The sequence below is a fragment of the Notolepis coatsorum genome (genome assembly GCF_963971535.1).
Source record: "Notolepis coatsorum genome assembly, chromosome: 1".
NCBI lineage: Eukaryota > Metazoa > Chordata > Actinopteri > Aulopiformes > Paralepididae > Notolepis > Notolepis coatsorum.
Window position 1 is genome coordinate 292,246,584 of NC_140165.1, and position 21,199 is coordinate 292,267,782.

The following is a 21,199-nucleotide window of genomic DNA, read 5'->3' on the forward strand; positions in this document are numbered from 1 at the left end:
GGAACTGGTGAGGTAAAATTGGTTATGTATATCTTATGTACAGAAACCCCGTTTGTTGAAGATATCTCCTATATGTATGCCATTCTTTTCCCATTTGGGAAATCTGATAGGTTGTTGTGCAATAAGGAGTGTATTGTTATTAAATATGAGAGAGTGTCTATGCCATTTATGTTGGTTAGTAAAAATTTTTTGTTTTTCACGCCATATCCGGATCATATGTGTAATAATAGGGCAACATTTCATGTTGCATTGCTTAATTGATAGGTTGGTGTATACTACATCCTGCAGTCTATGTGGTGCCACAATGTTTTCTTCTAATGTTCTCCAGGATACGGATGCTTGAGAATCAATGTAATTTTTTCCAGTAACCAGCAGGGGGGGGGGGGGGGGGTAACGATAGAATTGAACTGAATAAGTTGATTCTAGGTAAAATATTCATCTTAACTATTGATACTCGGGCCTGTACTGAGTTTTTAAGTTTTGACCACCTGTCAAAGTAATTTGTGATCCTATCTTGGATTCCTGTATAATTATACTTCACTGTTTGGCATATAGTGGGGAATATTTCAACTCCAAGACATCTAAAGTGTTCTACCATTTGTATATTTTCTGGAAGGAAGGTAGCCTTTGCAGTGACATTAAGTGGAAGGAAGGCCGATTTTGGCCAGTTTATCCTAAATCCCGATAGATTGCCAAAATCATCTATCAACTTGAGAATATGAGGCAGTGAGGTGGTAGGGTTTTGCATGAACAATATTACATCGTCCGCATATAAACTAATATGATGCTGTGTGCCCCTAATTGAGATCGGCTCTATGGATTGGGATTGTCTTATATACTGTGCTAAAGGTTCTAAGGATAGAGCAAATAGTCCGGGACTAATAGGACAATCCTGTCTGGACGAGCGCGAGACAGGAAAGAGAGGGGAGGTGAATTTACCTGTTATAACAATGGCCGATGGCTCTGTGTATAGTACTTTAATCATATTAATGAATCCTACTCCTAACCCCATCCTTCCGAGTACTGCCCATAAATAAGACCATTCCAACCTATCAAAGGCCTTCATCGCATCCAAGGATAATATAGCTGTAGGAGGCACGGCATCCTTGCTGGCGTCTATCACATGTAGTAACCGTCTAATATTATCCGTGATCAGGCGGCCTCTTATGAAGCCTGTCTGATCAGGATGAACTAAAGATGTCATATGCTTTTGAAGTCTGATGGCTAGTACCTTAGCATACAGCTTGAGATCGGTTCCGAGGAGGCTTAAGGGTCTATAACTACCACATTCGGTGGGGTCTTTGTCTTTTTTAAGGAGGACAGATATGAGTGCCATATTGACGTCCCTGGGGAAGTTCCCCTCTTTGATTGAGTATAAAATCATATCAAGTAATAGGGGTCCGATTACATCCCAACATGAGAGGTACAGCTCTGGTGGGATACCATCCCATCCAGGAGCCTTACCACTTTGCAATTCAGATATAGCCTCCCTAAGTTCCTCTAGTGTAATAGGTGTTTCTAACTGTTTAGCGTCTTCCTCTGAGAGTTTAGGTAGGTTAATTTGATCAAGAAATGTATCCATTTTATTATGATCGAAAACCACTTCTGATTTGTACAAATTGGAGTAAAACTCTCTGATAGTCTCGTTGATCTTTTTGGGGTCTGTAACAAGTCCTTGTTGGTCCTTAATAGTATGGATATCAGCAAATTGTGCATTGGATCGTATCTTCATAGCTAGTAGGTGAGCCATGTGAGCCATAGTTGGTTTAGAGCCATGAAAGTAATAATGTTGTCTTGTACTGCGTATTTGAAATTCAGATTGTTGTCTTAAAATGGAGTTAATCTCTTTTTTTAACACATTAATTTGAGAGTCCAATTGACCCGAGTAGTTGTGTTGTAAAGAAGAGAATAACGACGAGTGAAGCGTTTCCAGCTCTACCAATTTGGAATGCCGTTTCTTACGGAGGATGGAGGCAAAGACCGTAGTGTTGTCCTTGATAAAACTCTTTACCGAAATCCATAACATTCTGGGGTCCTTTACCGAACCCGCATTAGTCTCCAGGAATTTATCTAGTTTATCTTTGAGTTGTAAAAGGTATTCAGTGTTTTTCAGCAGTGTCGAGTTGAAGCGCCATCTTGGGGCTTGGGATGTCAGTCTACCAAATGAGCCCTTCAGGAGTAAATATCTGTGATCTGATAATGCACTAGGTTCCAATTCCACGTCAAATCTATCAAATAGTCTAGGGGATGCAAAAACATAATCTATTCTGGAGAATGACTTGTGTCTTGCTGAGAAAAAAGAATACTCTCTGGCCGTTGGGTTGAGTAATCGCCATAGATAATTTACACCTGTATTCTTGGCCCAATCCTTTAGTGCATTAGATGCTCTGATCATTGGTAGTGGTGGTATTAGATTTATCAATCAAAGGATCCCAGATGGCATTAAAATCCGCACCAATTATAAATGAGTACTCGGGGATGTCCAACATTGCATTAGTGAGTGTTGCGTAGAAGTTGGCGTCGTGAAGATTAGGGGCATAAGCCGCTACCAACGCGATTTTCCTGTTACTGTATTCTATTTTAGCAATAGTTATTCGGCCGTCTGTATCAGACCATACGTCCAACAATTTAATATTCAAGTTCCGTTTCACGACTATAGCTACCCCACGGGATCTAGTTCCAAAAGATGAGTAGCTAATGTTATGATATATTTTGTCCGCCAGCTTTACATTTTCAACCTCTAAAAGGTGCGTTTAGTTTAAAAGAGCCACATCAACCTGTTTGCTTTTCAACAATGTAAGCACGCTTTTGCGTTTATGTTGTTTGTTCAGTCCCCTAGTATTCCAAATCATTATATTCAGACTAGCCATAATCTAAACATGTTGCTGTATTCTTGTGTGCAAGTCGGCGGGAGAAGCGATTCACAATAGATATATATATATCCAATTATTGAGGTCCTGTTGAGAGCAGAGCTTGAGCACAATAACAAACATAAAAAACACCCATACAATCCCTTATCCCCCTAAAACCCCATAGGATTTCGACCCTCCCCCCCTTACACGACCAGTCTGCCCATACCGAGCGATTCATCCTTAACTTTCCTATGTATGCCATAGGATCTAACATTCAAAATTCTACCATAATGTCAACTGTGGCTTGGCCACTCTCCCGCTAAATAAAAATAAAAAAATTAAATAAAAATAAAACTAAAAATAAGCTTCAAATATCATACTATAATCACTTACATTTTATACGAACTTGTGTAAGTTAAAACAACCCAAGAATAATAGAGAGGTATTGAAGCGCATTCCTGTGTGCACGCGCGTGCCGTGCACATCCGTGCGTGTGCGTGCACGCGTTTCTGCTCACAAAACTTTGGCTGCACGCAGTGCAGCCTCGTCCCATGAAGAACGCATCCCTGAAGACAAGTCTGTCCACTGTCTCTGGGTTTAACAAAAAAATAAAAATAATCGATATTCTATATATATAATATATTTTTTTTATATCGATTATTAAAATATATCGTGATAATTATCGTTATCGTTATATCGCCCAGCCCTAACCACTTGAATGTGTAAACACCATGTCTCATGCCTCACCATAGCGTGAACAATATGTATATATATATACCATCTTATATATCTTTATATATATATATATATGTAACGGTTGTGACAACGTCACCTCAAACTTTGATGCCCCGAGGGAGATTCGAACACAGGTCTGCCACGCCGCGTGCAACAACACAGACCGCTATACCAAGAGGTGAATTCACTTGTTTGTACCGTGTCAATGCGTCTTTTGAGGATGTGAGAGTGAGTTTAACCCATAGCACCGCTACTCACCCCAGCCCTTCGTGACTGTGCTTCACGATACCATCCTGGCACCGCTATTCACCCCAGCCCTTCTTGACTGCGCTTCATGATACCATCCGTTACATATATAAAGCTTCCACTAGCTTGAATTATTTTATTGTAACTGATCTACAAACATTCAGTCATACCAGTTCATATATCAAGAAAAGTAAATGTCATTTTGGTGACATACTTCTTCAGACAAACATTTCTGAGTACATTTTAATTACTGACATGTAATTATTTGTATGTGTCTGTCCCCCCATATGCCCAGACAATGAAAATAACCTCTCACATGGTACTGTGTGAGAGGGGGAGAGAGAGAACTTCAGTTTGACTGTTAAGAATAATGTTAGTCTGTAAAAGGTTGCCATTCAGTTGGTCTCCATTCAGTTGGATGCCTCTGGCATCTGGCTGGATGCCAAACTTATTTTCATTGTACTGTACTGTAGGCTACTTGTGCTTTATAGTGACAATAAATCGGAATCTAATCTAATCTAATTTGTGACACCGTTTTGATTCCACATAGTAGAAGGGGAGAAGGGGAGGGGTTTTTGTGACCCTTTATTTTTCCCCATGTGAGGTTGGACACAATTACATTGTGTGATTTGCTTTAGAAGTGCGAGGAATCCAGGGAATGATCTTTGAATAATGGAAAACCTTTCTTACCAATGTACCTGTTGTACAATGTGTCCATTGTTGTGATGCATTTAGCAGGTCAATATGGTAATCTGTTGTTACCTTTTGGGCTTTGCCATGTTATGATTCTTTGCAGCATGTTTATTTTATGCTAAAAGCAGTTTTTTGTCATTTTGGTTATTTCTTTTATTCATTAAACATACATTCGCATAAAGCAAGCATATTCTGTCCACTCCGATGTTTCCCGCATTTCACTACTGTATACTTGTATGTCGTGACAAATAAAACTCTTGACTGTTGATAAGAGTATTACACACTTGAAAAAGATTCCTTTAAGGTACATTTTGAACAGATACAAAATTTGTGATTAATCACAATAACATATTTGTATCGATTTATATATATATATTACATAATGACTAATATCCATGCATATTGACCCCACTTTGTGGATTTACCATGAGAGTCATACCAACCCTCACACATTTGGTTATTTTTATGTCTCATATCCTCCCTTGATTGAATGACTTCTGACACAATAACGCAGACCACTTGCTATATTTCGTTATGAGTCTCAAGCGTAATTCAGCCAATGTACCGTATCGACTAGACATTCTCAATAGCAACAAATCAAAGCAATTTTAATTAAGCTGGAAATGACATAATAAACCTATCCTATAGTGTAAAGGTGCAATTGATGACAACAAGTTAGACAAGCTAAAAGGAGAGTGGTCCAACCAAACACCATGATTGTTTATGTCTGTGTGAGGTGGAGAATGGTAGCTATTTCTATTTGGAAAATCCATTTAGAGCTTCTAGTACACTTAAAGACAACATGACAAAAACAAACCATAAAAGATTTTGAACCCTGTCTAAAGGGTATTATCAGGAAGGCATAGTATCAAATACCGTACACCTTAGAGTATATTATTTAGCTTATACTGTACCATGTCCACTTCTGAACACAAACACTGCTATTTATTAATCTTTAGCACAGTAAGATGTTATCTGTGCTTTGCGCACTGGTGACTTTGAGTAAGATAGTCCATGCAGACAGACAAATTAAACAGATCACTATGGTAGTTTTGAATGGGGGGGTGACAATGGAATACTTGCTACAAAATAAACATATTGAGAGAAAATAAATAGATGTGACAGGATTTTATGTTGAGTCAAGTTTTAAAGTTCCCAGAAGTGGTCATTGAACCGATAAACTGTCTGAGGAAATTGTCGTCAACTAATTTATTATTCATGAGCTGCCAACTGTAAGGGTTACGCAAGAGCGTCCCAGGGGATAGTGCTACAACAATAGCCCAGTGACACTGAAACTTGCACTTTGTTGGTCTCCAATAATATGAGGACAATTATATCTCATGCACCATGATAACTGGTATCACGTCATTTAAAAGTTAAGAACCAAATTATAAAGATGCATACTTTTACCAGTTAAATAAGCTCTACAGTATGGAGGACCCGCTGTAGATTGTAGCATTGAGTTCTGACATATTTCTTTGCTAATGCTGCACATGTTTTAGGTGTCAATGCAATGACAACATTAATCTTTTGTAGAACCAACCAAGTAAACAACAATATACATGCATAATGCTCAGCGTTCATGCCTCCTCACAGCACAATTAAAATAAATCTGTGAATTCTGTCGAGGATTGCACCCCAAGGAACTTAGCATGGTACCCGTACATACAATTAATTGTAGCAGAAACCTTTAAAATAGTTTGTACATACTGTAAATGTGAGCTCAGCAACACATTCATTTTAACACCGCTCAGCCGGGTGTGTTGTTCAAATGCAAAGCAGACATACGTCTACATTATGTATTTATGGCTTGAAATGTATGCAAAAATCATGCTTCACCATGACCAAATTGTAGGCCTATATAATATGCCACCATAGTAGTTGATACAACAGAGTAGAATTGGACAAATAGAGGTTCTGCTTAAACCCAGAGTGTATTTTATTATTATTATTCTTTAATTGTTTTATCTTTTTCCCCTTTTGTTTAAATTGTATATGTGTAAATAGAAAATTTAACAAATAGCTGACATAGTGTAAAGGCAGACAGCCTAACATAAAATGTGTAAATGACTTGATGAGACACAATAGAGGTACACTTGGTTAGGTTCATCTTAGAGTCATCATGTAATATATATATATATATTCTCGTGCTTTCTCCCCAACCCCTTGGCACATCACAAGGTCAGATGTTAACTAAATTATGTATTGTTGTTATAAGTAGAAGGGAGTAATTATGCTTTGATATGGTTGACTTCCCTCAAACAGTTAGCAGAAAAGAAGTATCAATAATTAAAAGGAAACATGCATGCTAAGAAGACTGAGAGATCTTGATTGAATGGTAAGAGGTTTATTTAGTTGACCTTGTACAATATAATCGTTGAATCGTGAATTTATGTTCAGAGAGTCATACCAACCCTCACACATTTGGTTCATGAGACACATGTCTCATATCCTCCCTTGACTGAATGACTTCTTGGTCATTCAGACCACTTGGTATATTTTGTTATGAGTCTCAAGCGTAATTCAGCCAATGTACCATATCGACAAATACATTCTCAATAGCAACAAATTTAAGCAATTTTAATTAAGCGGTAAATGGCATAATAAACTATCCTCTTGTGTAAAGGTGCAATCAATGACAACAAGTTAGAAGAATGCGGTCCAACAAAACACCTTGATTGTAAATGTCTGTGTGAGGTGGAGGGCTATTTGGAAAATCCATTTAGTACACTCAAAGACAACATGAAAAAAACAGACTATAAAACAATTCGATAACACTTCATATGAACCATGAGTCTAAAAGGTACACAGACCTAAACAGACTTTGGTCGCTCTACACTGCCTTCTTTCAGTGACATTTTCTGCTTGTCATTAGAAAGTGTTAGTGTAATCTTTTGTATAGGCATACTACGTACCGTGTGGGTGATTTTTGGATACACCTTAGCTGGTCCGTTGTTCAGGATTAAAACAGAATAATCATTAGACACAGAATAAGAGTTAAAAAATATGTCTTGTATTTATTGAAAACTCAAAATAATAATTACATAATTGCGTGAGGTGGTCCATGGATCTAATCACAAGGCATCAAAGACAAGACACCAGTGGTATGTCCCTCTTGTCCCCGCTCCCCCTGTTCATCCACATCTTCCCCCACCTGCTGGACAGTTCCCTCTTCCCCCACCTGCTGGACAATTCCCATCATTCACCCTTGGACTACCCTCACCAGTGCATACCCTCCTGGTGCACTGGTGGCTCTTTATTGTTTTCATGTTCCTCTGTGTCCTTCCCCTGTTACTGTGTCTCCCGGTGTGTCCCCTGTTAAGTTTAAGTGTATGTTCCTAGTTGTTAGTTTCCTTGTGTTGTTATGTTTCTAGTGCCTAGTGTTCTTGTCTTGTATTTAGTGTCACTTCTAGTCTTGTCGTTCCCATCCCAGGTGTGTCTCGTTTTCCAATCAACCCTCATGTGTCAATTAGTCAGTGTATATATGTCTTGTTTGCCCTGCCTTCCTTGTCGGTTCATTATTTCTGTTTCTTGTCATAGTCGTGGTCGCTGTCAGATTTCTCCCCGTGTTAGGGTTTTGTTCCTTGTTAGGTTTTTGCCAGCATTGCTGAGGTTTTTGTTCTCGTGCTTTTGAAAGTTCGTTTTTTTGGTTTTAGTGTTTTTGTTGTATAGCTTTATGTTTCAAGTAAAGCTCTTTCCTTGAATTACACCCACTGTGTCCTGCCTGCTTCCTCTTCGTTCTGTCTGCTATTGGTTCCTCGCCAACACCGATCCGTAACAACCAGGAGTATCGTGAAGGATAGCAGGAAGTAGAGAAATCCCAATTTCCTCCTAGCCCTCCATTTTATACTCTCATTGGTCCATAAGCGTTCTCTGCTACTGGTCAATCCTATCCATAACATCTGGATATTTCCCATATAATCTATGTCCATCACATAACCTATATGTTCATTCAGTGGTTCCCAAAGTCGGGGTCGCGACCCAAATGTGGGCCGCGAGCAGCCACGGGTGGGCCGCGAGATGATTTAAAAAAAATAAAAAAAAATAAATTTTTTTTTTTTTTTTATTTTTAATTTTTTAATTTTTAATTTTTAATTTTAATAATTTTTTTCAGGCCACTGAACTTAGAAGCAGGCCAGGACAGTGTTTCTAGTTGTATTCTAAAATTCTATTCTATTGTATTCTAAAATGTGACTATATGGTTTTATATTAACTTAATAAATAAACAAAAACGAAAAATCTACTTATTTCAACGAACATTTCAAACTAAATAACAGATTATGCACATAAAACGCTGAAAACAACCGAAGCAACAATAGTATTTTAATGAGGCTATTATTATTATCATTATTATTTTGCAACAAGTTAGCCCTCTCATAAATAGCACATATAAATGAATAACTAACTTGAACTAACTTAATAGGATTGAAGTGATATTTGGCTTAAAAAATCGGTCGCCTGGCAAAAAAAAATAAAAAAAAACAGACGATGTGCATTGGGCCGCGGCTCTCTGACGCCTTATTTTCTGGGCCCCGGCCTGAAAAGTTTGGGAACCCCTGATCTATATGACATCTCCCCCACCCCTTCTAGCTAAAACGTACATGTTGGCCCAGAGATAACAAAGTGTGTACGTGTTCTGACCTTGAGACCAAGGAGAGTATAAAATGCTTACAGTTTATCTTAAGCCACATACTCAATATTGGATGTCAAATAATGATTGTACCTAATAACATTTAAGAATATCTTTTAACTTAGATCAATGTCCCTAATGTAATAAAGTAACTACAAAGTCAATTCACTGCTCCCAAGTCTGGAAATATTTTCCACAACCGTATTGGTCCAAATATGAGATTACCCTGATTATAAAAGGACCTCTCTATTTCCTTTTTTTTTGATGACTCTGCTTTGTTGATCACCATGATCTTAAAATTGGCATCGTAACTGCTCCTCTGTTGTGTTTTAACTTGGCCAACTTTTGAGCCATTTTGTTTGAGGTGGTTGCTGTGTCTTTCCATCTCTCCAGGCGCCTGTCACTGTGTATGTGTGTGTGTTTTATTTTTTTGCACCTGTCACTGCAGGTGTGTGAGATGGAGATACAGAGAGAAAGGCGGTGGCTCACTTGGGGAACACAATCTGTTGTTGTGAATGTATAATGACATGTAAAAGTCTAGACCCCGAAAATTAGACGACGCCCCTTAAAAAAAAAAAAAAAAAAACATCTTATATTCTGCACAATACGATAGTTTCAGCCACTAGATGTCGCTAGAGCACCACCAAAAAATTTGGTGTTTACATAGAAACGTATCATCGGATGTCAAACTAGGCACTGCAGATCAAATATGACTCAAGATCCAGCAATATCATTAAAGATACCACTAAAGGGGCGCCCGAGTGGCGCACCGCATACAGTACTGCGGTGCAACACGGCCAACCCGGGTTCGACTCCCGGACCCGGTGATCTTTGCCGAATGTCTTCCCCGGTCTATCTCCCATTCCTCCTCTCGCTCTCTCTCATACCGGACTGCCCGGTAGCAAAAATCAATAAAAACCTACAAAAACATAACTTGTCCAAAAGGACAAGTACATTTAAAGATACCGCTAAAACAGGAAACATATTTTAGGTTAAATTTACGTAGAAAAAGATTAAGTTGACAAGCGAACAAGCTGCCATTTTCTTTTTGAAAACAGGAGCAGAGAACTGCAGGGACTGCCCACTAGCAGCATGTTTACCCAATCAGGTGCATTCCATGAGGAGAAATTGGATTATGTTTGTATGAGTCTATATTGTTTTTAGGATAATTCTACTCAGTATGGCTTTAATGTACGCACGGACTCACACACACAAAAACAGACACACATACACACACACAATATCAAGAGCATAACCTACCTAAATGTCCTAATGATCAATTAATACACACAACAGGGTGATAATGGTATAGTCTTGGTCTTGTGAACTCACTTATTGCATCCAGTGCGATACTGCTGGGCGAACTAAAATGAGCTAATTAATGTCAATTAAGTTCCATCTTTGTCAGACAAGGTCAATTTCTGTCATAACCCCAATTGCTGAGTCAAAGTAGGTTAAACGCATACCTGTGGTGATGAGGTGCCGGCTAACGAAAGCAAGCGTAACAATTATAGGAGTAACCGCACACTCATCGTTGTGGACTTCAGAAAGGCCAGACCAGCAGGCATGCACGCCCTCATCTGTATCAACTGCATCACAGTCTGGTACAGCAAGTCTAATCATAATAAGATATTCCTCTAAATATGACCTCAAACACGGCCACAATTTCACGAAAAACATTTCCAAAACAATGCTGGCGGCGCACGGTTTCGTGGGCCCCCATAGCTCAGGTGATAACTCGAACCCTGACGGCAACTGCTCTGCCTCGGACTGGAAAGCGCTGCAGAGGGTGGTGAAAACAGCCCCAATGCATCACCGGTACACTACTCTCTGCAATTGAGACTATTCAACACAAATCATCAAGGACACCTCTCACCCCAACCACAAAACCACATGGCTCGCACACTCGAATAGTCAAGATACTTTGCTGGAGCTACAGTCCTAGCTGACTCAGGAGCAGTGTTGGGCAATAACATGTTACTGTAGTTTTATTACTTTCCCAGTAACAAGTAAAGTAAGGTTTTACAATTTCCAAAATTATATTTCAGTTACTAATCCAAGTAATGCTGCGTTACTGCATTACATTGTTGCCAGAATGCAATGTTTTTCCTAAATCGGCCACCCCTTCTATCTATCCTTCTCACAAACCTGCGCTCTCTGAGCAACAAAATAATAATAGTAATAATAATAATTAATTTAATTTATAGAGCATTTCTCAGTAACCCGAAGTCGCTGACAGAAAAAAAAACAAAGAAACATAGAACCACAGGGGAAACAGGGACCAATATGAAATACACAAGAACATAGAGCCACAGTAACAAACAACAACAACAACAACAACAACAACAACAACAACAACAACAACAACAACAACAACAACAACAACAGCAACAACAGGTTGGAGGAGGGGGGTTATGGGTAGGGAAGGTTAAATGTAACAGGTGGGTTTTGAGACGGGATTTGAAGGTGGAGAGTGTGGGAGAGTCTCTGATGGTCTGAGGGAGGGTGTTCCAGAGTCGGGGTGCAGCACGTGAAAAGGCCCGATCACCAAAACTTTTAAGTTTGGATGACGGGACAGTGAGGGAAGCAGTGGAAGAGGACTGGAGGGAATGTGTGGGGCGGTAGGGGAGAAGGAGGTCAGTCAGATAGGAGGGGCCAGGCTATGGAGGGCTTTGAAGGTGAGCAGCAGTATTTAATTAATGCGTTCCTTGATTGGGAGCCAGTGGAGAGAGGACAGGAGTGATGTGGTCGCGGGACCGGGTGTTTGTGAGGAGGCGGACAGCTGAATTTTGGACCATCTGAAGTTTATGGAGGGAGCGGGAGGTGATGCCAGTGAGGAGGGAGTTGCAGTAATCAAGGCGGGAGGAGATGAATGCGTGTATGAGGGATTCAGCGTCAGGGGGGAGAGCAGTGTCTAATTTTTTAGCGATGTTGCAGAGGTGAAAGTAGGAGGTTTTGACGATGGAGCGGACATGGGGGTCGAATGAGAGGGTGGGGTCCAGGATGACGCAGATGTTGAGAACTAGGGGGGAGGGGGTGATGGTAGAGTTGTTAATGGTGAGTGTGATGGGTCCGGATCTGCTGAGGGTGGTTTTGGTGCCGATGATGAATAGTTCTGTCTTGTCGCTGTTGAGTTTGAGGAGGTTATGGGTCAGCCAGGTTTGTAGTTCAGATATGCAGGACTCGATGTGACTGAGGGGTGGGTTGTGGGGAGATTGTGTGCTGATGTAGATTTGGGTATGTCGGCGGTAGCAGTGTAAGTCGAGGTTATATTTTCGGATGATGTGACCAAGGGGGAGTATGTAGCAGATGAAGAGCAGGGGGCGGAGGACTGAGCCTTGGGGGACCCCCTGTGTGATTGAGGAGGGGGAAGAAGTGTGGCCGGTGAGGGAGATGAACTGATGTCTGTCGGTGAGGTAGGAGGTGAACCAGTCAAGTGCTGTGCCCTCAATACCCAGTTGGTGCAGCCTTTGGAGGAGGATGGAGTGACACACTGTGTCAAAGGCTGCACTAAGATCGAGTAGGATCAGGATGTTGAGGGCACCAGAATCGGCGGAGATGAGGTCGTTGGCGACTTTAACCAGTGCGGTTTCGGTTCTGTGTGATGGACGGAAGCCAGACTGAAGGGGTTCATAGAGGGAGTTGGACGGGAGATGGGAGTGGAGTTGAGAGGCAGCAATACGCTCTACTGTTTTGGAGAAAAAAGGGAGATTGGACAGTAGTTGGTAGGAGAGTGTGTAATTGTCCGCGGGTTGGAGGAGTTTCTTGACAGTGGAGAAGAGGGTCCGGGGGTTTCGGTTGCTGCTGTTGATGATGGTGGAGTAGTGGGCAGATTTGGCAGCTTGGAGTGCATCATGGTAGGAGGAGATGTGCTGTTTAAAGAGGTCAGTGTGGACAGTGAGATGGTTTTTTTTGTGAAGTCGTTCCAGTTGACGGCCGGTCTGCTTCATGGTGCGGAGTTCAGGGGTGTACTAGGGGGAGGAGGTGGTGAATGAGACAGTGATGGTTTTTAGGGCTGCCAGTTAGTCAAGGGAGTCAGAGAGAGTGGAGGTGAGCAGGATAGCATAGTCGTCAGGGTTAGAGGGGGCAGAGTCAGGGGGAATGGCAGAGGATATGGACTGGGACAGAGTTAGGGGGTCGATGGATTTGATGTTTCGGAAAGAGATGGTGCGTTTTTTGGATTGATGGGGTGGGGGAAGGGCAGCAGAGAAGAGGATGCAGTAGTGGTCGGAGAGTGGGAATGGGATAGGGTGTGGATTTGATATGGGTAGGGAGGCAGAGCAGACAAGGTCGAGTGTGTGGCCTTTGTTGTGGGTGGGGAAGTTAATATGTTAATATTTCAGTCGGGGTTCCGCTCAGCCCACAGCACGGAAACAGCGTTGGTCAGGGTCACTAATGACCTTCTGATGGCTGCTGACGGTGGTTCCCCCTCCCTCCTCATCCTCCTGGACTTGTCAGCAGCCTTCGACACGGTCGACCACACCATCCTCTTGGACCGTCTTCACTCCTCCATAGGACTCTCCGACTCTGCACTACAGTGGTTCACCTCCTACCTCACAGACAGAACTGAGCGCGTCTCCTTGGGGGGCGCAAATTCCCGGACACAGCCTGTCACCTGCGGCGTCCCCCAAGGTTCCGTCCTCGGCCCCACCCTCTTCACTCTATATATGATCCCCCTTGGTCGTGTCATCAGCCGGCATGGGATATCCTTCCACTGCTACGCTGATGACACCCAACTCTACCTCAGGACTGCTCCACTTCCCTCTGCCCCCCTACCGTCACCACCGTCATCACCTTCATCCATACTGACCACCTGCCTTGAGGAGATAAAGGCGTGGATGAGTCACAATTTCCTACAACTAAACAGCGCCAAAACAGAAGCCATTTTAATCGGCACCCCACACCAAATCAAATCATCCCCAATAACCAGCATCACCTTTTCCAGCCAGAACCTCCCCCTCTCACCTGTAATAACTAACCTGGGCATAAAAATGGACCCCCACCTGACCTTTGACTCCCACATTAAGCACCTGTGCAAAACCTCATTCTTCCACCTTAGAAACATAGCAAGACTCCGTCCCACACTCACCCTGCCAGATGCGGAAAAGCTCGTTCACGCCTTTGTCTCCTCAAGGCTTGACTACTGCAACGCACTGCTCATCGGGATCCCTAGCAAGAGCATCCAGAAGCTCCAACACATCCAGAACTGTGCTGCTAGGATCCTGATGAGAGTGCGGAAATATGATCACATCACACCCATACTCCATTCCCTACACTGGCTCCCTGTCTCCTCCAGGATTGAATACAAGGTCTCCCTCCTCACCCATCAGTGCATCCACAGCAACGCCCCCTCCTATCTAAAAGAGTTCATCGCTCCCCCGATCTCCACCCGCTCCCTCCGCTCTGGACACTCAAACACACTCCAACCCATACACAGGACACACCTCTGCACCATGGGTGACCGGGCCTTCTGCTCAGCAGCTCCTCGGCTGTGGAATGCCCTACCCGACCATCTGAGAGCACCACAGTCCGTTGAGGGTTTTAAAAGGGGCCTAAAAACATTTCTTTTTAACAAGGCATTTGCCTGAATTATTCTTTTACTTTTATTTTTACTTCTATTCATTTTTATTATTATAATTTTTTTTATGTTATTCCGTTTCATTGGTTGTTTTATTCATTTTAATTGTTTTTATTCATTTAACTTTTTATCTTTATCTCCTGTAGCACTTTGAGATTTTCACAAATATAAAGTGTGGTACAAATTGAATTTATTATTATTATTATGCTGGGTGAGGCTAAAACAGTCAAGGAGGGAGAGGAAGTCAGGTGTGAGGTTTGAGTTGGGTTGGTCAACATGGATGTTAAAGTCACCAGTGGGGGGGCAGGTGGTGCACGGAGATTACGTCCGTCACCAACACCGGGAGACACTAGGATTCGCCTGTTCGAATCCAGCTCCCGGCGTTGCTATCAGCTTGGCTGGCCCCTCACACTGATACAATTGGCCGAATCAGAGGGTGGGAAAGCTGAAGGGTGGGTCCTGGGCGTTGTGGACAGCGACCCCTACAGTTCGGTCGGGGCGCCTGCTCAACGAGGGCTGGAACTGAGGAGAGATAGTGTGGCCTCCCACATGCTACACTCTCCCCGGTGAGAGCCTGCGCGGCCAGGTTGGCCTGCCCCAGGCTGCACATGCGTCGGAGGAAAGCATGTGACAGTCTCCGGTCTCCCGGACCAACAGTAGGGGAAAGTACGCAACAACCAGGAAGGGTGGGATGGGGAGAAAAAAAAAAAAAAAAAAAAAAAGTCACCAGTGAGTAGGAGGCGGGTGGAGAGAGTGGAGGCTATGGTCAGGAGATCAGAAAGTTAGAAAATAGGGGTGAGGCTTTGGAGGGCGGTAGAGAAGAAATGCAGTGATAGAGTTGGGGATGGAAAAGGTGAGGTATTATATTCAAAGGATGACATGGGAGGGAGGTTTAGGTGCAGTTCAGTGATAGATAGGGAGTGTTTGTGAAAAACGGCGAGACCTCGTCCTCGGCCAGAGAGGCGGGGCTTGGCAATGTAACTGTAGTTTGGGGAGGTTGCTTGCAGTGGCGGCCGCTGCCGCTGGTGCCTTGTGGGTCGCAGTTCACGTTAATAGGTCGAGTTGAAAATGTAATGCTCTGAGATGCTCTGGAGCAATCTCTCTCTGTCTCTCGGATCAATCAAATCAAATAATTGACACATGTATGTTGTCATTTTAAACAACTCACCATTCATTCATTATGCATCAGCAGCAGCTAAATTAATGTTATAGTTCACAACACAGCAGCGCGTTTTGAATCGCCAGCCTATTATCGTCTCAGCAAGCACAGTCAATACTTTTTTCCGTAGCCGCATTTCGCGGAGACAGCTGTGTATAGCGAGAGAGAGAGAGAGCGAGAGAGAGAGAGAGAGTTACGTATCATGTATTAAACTAGAGTTAAGATCGCTAATCTACCTTGTTGTTGGCTTGTTGATAAAGTATATCCACTCCATGGCATTGTCCATCCAGCCTGTGTTGATGTCCATCCATTGTGCGCATCCATATAGCTTGTTGTTAGCCAACAAGCTGTGTGAGTGAAGAGCTGTGTCTTTGTCCATTTCTGCCTCGAACAGCCTGCAAACTACCTGGCGTTCTATCGCCATGCTCTAAGACAAACTCTAACCTTAACCAACTTTGAAAGAGTGCCTAAGCTTAACAGTCTAAAGAACTTGCAGTCACGGTACGCTCGTCTAAGACAAACAAACAGCTGCCTGCATCATTCTCACAACAACACTATCTCCACCGATCACCAACCTAGGAATAATAACCTAGAAATTGGATTCGGCCAATGATTTGTCCGTCTTTCAAACGGTGTTGATTTGATGGATTTAACAGAATTATCCAATTCCATGGTGGTAGCTTTAGCTAACTATAAATCGAAATGAAAATACTCAGTCCTTGAATAAACCTGGCGCATTCTCTCTCTAAGCCAACCCGATAAATGCGGATATGGAAAAAAACTGGCATCGCGTCGGCCAATCAGAGAGCGTCTCCACGAAAATGCGGCTATGGAAATTCTTCACGGAAGTTCATGCTGCTGGCTAGACCGCTTCAAATTGCGCTCGGATTCCAACATAATAGTCATATTTCAACGCACAACGCCGTATGCACTGATTGGCTGTGACGGAGACAGCGATCAAACTGTGACGCGCACTCAGAGCGCTATCGCTTCTAGCCCGGGCCAGAAATACGAAAAAATTTAAAAAAACGTCACTTCCTGCTCATGCAAACGATGTTTTTTTAATTTAGATAATAACGTTATATTGTGCATTGGAAATACAAACATACTAAAAATGAGTAAATAGTATTCATTTTAAACATGTTTATATTATTTATAGGGCTATAAAACACAAAAACGAAAAAGTTTTATTGTCTTCTTCTCTGATTTAACAGCAGCTGGCCAGCAGGTGGGTCGGCGCCCTTGCGCCCACTAGTGGCGAGCCGCCACTGGTAGCTTGGTTGAGGGAGTAGAAGTCCAAGGGTTGTTGCCAGGTGAGGAGGAGTAGGTCAAGGTTATTGTCAAGTATTAGATCAAAGATCAGAGGTGATTTATTGGAGAGAGAGCAAGTGTTTAGCAGTGCAAGGGAGATGGATGGGGGAGCAGGGGGGAGGGAGCGGAGGTTATTGAGGTTAGTGGTGCGGTGGGTGATAGTGACAGGGGGGCGAGAGGTACAGTAGTCCAGAATGAGAGGATGTTTGAGCCATCAGGGAGGTGGAGCAGTGGAGGTTATTGCATGACAACTAGTGAGGCAGTGCTTCACTAGTAATATACAGACAAAAAAAATATTATTAATATACATATATATTTTATAATTTTTTATTATTATTATTTTTTATTATAAATGTTTTCCTCTGTGAAAAAAAACAATGCCAGTGAATTTTTTTTCTTCAAAAATGTCCAAGTGACAGCTCTGAGCTCTCTGACCTGGCCGCGTCTATATTTTAAGCAAGTGGCTTGTCCTTCTGCATTCCCGTTTTGCGCTCTGATTGGCCACGCACGTTTCTGGTGTGACATGTGCGCCAATCGTGGGACGGCAAGTTCTGCGCCTATTTCCGGGTCTAACAGCCTGCAAACTACCTAACGCCTAGTTTATCACTGGTTAAGCTTAGGCGACTCTTTCGCAGTTGGTTAAGGTTAGAGTTTGGAATCAGGGCAGGCGTTTTATCGCCATGCTCTAAGACAAACTCTAACCTTAACCAACTTCGAAAGAGCGCCTAAGCTTAACCGTCCAAAAACTTGCCGTTTTGGCGCACATGTCATATGACCAGAAACGTGCGTGGCCAATCAGAGCGCAAAATGGGAACGTGGAAGGACAAGCCACTTGCTTAAAGTATAGAAGCGACCTGGCCTAATCCCATGATAACACATAATGGCCAGCTGTCAATCACTCACTGCAAAAAGACTGCACGGGTTTGGCTTAAGAATATAATTATCCAATCAAAATAGGGTATTTGAGTTTAAAAAAGGCGGGTAGTGAGGTTAGGCGCACTTGATTGATTGGCGTTCACGCCGTGCCACATTGTGTTGACAAACTTAAGATCCAATCAGAGATTGGCGCCAGCTAATGAGACGGCTAGGGCGGAAGCGTCAACACGACTCTTTGTACAGGAATCGGAGGTAGTATAAGGAGTTTGAGGGAGGATTCGCGAAACATGTGTTTACCTGTGGCCAGGGAGAACCGGGAGTTGCATTGAAACCTACCAAGCAAACCCAGATAGACCCCCACAACCAAGTTTTTTTTTTTTAAACTTAAATTTCTTATTAACAGTTTTTAGACAGACAGCACTTACAAAAAATAAATAATAAAAAATAAAGAGACTAGCATCACAATAAAAACAAAAAGAAAAAACAGTGCACATAAATATTTACATGGGTATCACATGGTTAGTTGTCTGGTTCCCCTACTGTTGTTTTCTAGGTATTTGATACAAAGGCTGATTGTGTATCTCCCTTAAACAGGCATAAACAGGTAATTCCTACTCAAAGATGATAAATGCTGACTAAGGCTTGTATGTGTGATCTGGGTCCAGAGACCCTCCTTGAGCTTCTTTCTTCCCTTATCCTTCGTCCTTTATTTTTTTTTCTCTTGTTTATTAACTTTCACTTTGCCTTTTGGTTCACCCATACACAAACCACATCATCCCTGAATATTTAATATCACACCGTTACACGACCAAGGTTATCGGACTACCAGGTCAGACGGGCCGACTTAGTCTCGCTCTGAGTGGGCTGGCTGGGGAAGACGAATGGAGACCTTTTTCATCAGAAAATATCGAAGGATGGATTTAATTTACAAGTGATCAGATGGGAGGGAGTCTATTTACGAGGGACACTATTTCCTCGTAAGAAGTAAGTTGTCAATGGTGAGTGAATTTTTTATTTTTTTTTATTTAGTAGCTGTGTGGGGCGGGCCTGTGTTGATTATGAATTAATTGGCCCGCTGTGGCCTTGCGTGTGTAATGCAGGACCTCTTTAGGGCCCGTGTCGACCGGGGACGTTTTATGAGTTGTCAGCTCCTTTCTGTCATTCATTTCTATGCTACAGACACGACAGGCGCGCTCCTTTTCCCAGCGACGCGCCTCGCGTTTTAGCGCTCTCGGCGGCAGCGTTTTTGGGTGGAGCGCTCCCAGCGCATAAAGTTGAAACTAGTTAAACTTTTGGAGAGGAGCGCCACTCATCAAGGTACCTTTTTTCGACCGACCAATCAACATCGAGCAAGTGGCGGAGCCGCGGCAGTCGCGAGACTCAGGAAAACGCTCTGAGCTTTTTTTCTTTTTGCTTTTCAAATCGGTCCGTCTTGAAAAAAACGTCCCCGGTGGACACAAAGCCTTAGGGTGTCTTTATTCGGCATGCAACGAACTGGACATGCAATTGGAGCGGCACACACACACACACACACATGCATTGTCTTTCCTCAGTCGCCGATGCGATTGAGTCTCTGCGCCTAACCCATCCCGTCCTTGTGTGTGTGTGCACGCGCGTGTGTGTGTCGTTCATTTCCTATAGTGCTGAGTGATGTGAATGTAATGTCCTAACCCAACCCCCTCCAATGACCTAACCCAAGAATACATGAGACCCTCTTCTACCAAGTATGGTTTCGTCGATATTCCAATGTACAGTTTTGCTTGTACAGTTGTACAGTTTCCTCCACCCCGCCTACCCATATAATTTCCTATAATTTCCTTTGTTGTGAGGGACCAGATTGGGAGACAGTAAGATATTGGTGAAAGAAAAATTGCATGTAGATATGTGTTTGAAACAGTGAGGGTGAGAAATGGTCTGATGATCTGGCTGTAAACAAATAGTTTTTGATTTGCCTTCTTGACTAAGCTATTGATGTGATGTTTGTAAGTGAGGCGTGTGTGTCAAGAGTTACTCCAAGGTATTTTACTAATGCCTGTTGTCTTTAACTGTAGTGTCTGTCTGCTGTCTTCATAACTACATTGTGTGTCTGTACTTCTTTATACATTGTTTTTGTATCTCTCCCGTCCTCTCCAATATTTTTAAATCACAGCCACCACTGACACACACATTGGGGGATGTTTTAAAAATATAATTTAACATATAATATATAATATAATAATTTGTGCTTCACCCAAAAATTTGGTCAGCAGCCGCCACTGGATCAAAGAGCACCTACGGGAGGCTGCAATTCAAAACTGGCCCCCGTAAATGTCCAAACACACCCTCCCACCCCCTCCCATTATACAGTTTCCTCCCCCTCATATGTATATATTTTCTGTTAGGATCTCTGTTTAACAGTACTGTATATTTGCATATCTTGTATGTCACAAATGTAACAGTACTGTATATATGTATGTCATGTATGTCATGAATGTCATGATATATATCTGTATATGTTGTGTATGTCATAAATGTCATTATGAATTGAAAATGGGGGACACTGATGTAAACAAGACGAAAGTCTTTCTCTGGGTCTGCATCCCATTAAAGGGGAACTATCTTATAAATGGCCTTTTCCCGTGTTTAGCATTATTTTCTAGCTATGTGGACTTATATTAATAGGATCTATGTGTCTAATTCTCATTTTGGCGCATTCTTCCAATTCTCATCTCACAATATTGTCCCTCACTCAAGTGAGTCATCTGAAATTTAGCGTACCTTTGACGTAAAAAGTTTCTCATCTGCATAATAACGCCCACCCCCTCTATGCTTGTTGCCAGCTGCCAGCCACCGCAGGTGAACACACTCAAATATTATTTATTGCAGTACGCAAGCAAATGCGTGGAATTGAAGTTTAACAGTGAGTTAGCATTGGGTTAGCAATTAAAAACGTCATGAGCAAAACGGGCAAGATACGTTGTGCTGTTCCTGACTGCCAAGCAGTGAATATGTCCTTGCATTCATTCCCTGAAGATGTCGTGATCCGTCATCAATGGGCCAGAAAGAAAGCATCGAATCAGTAAGTACATATGTCGTAATTAGTTAATTAGCAGTAGGACCTCGTTCATTCATCCGTTTGT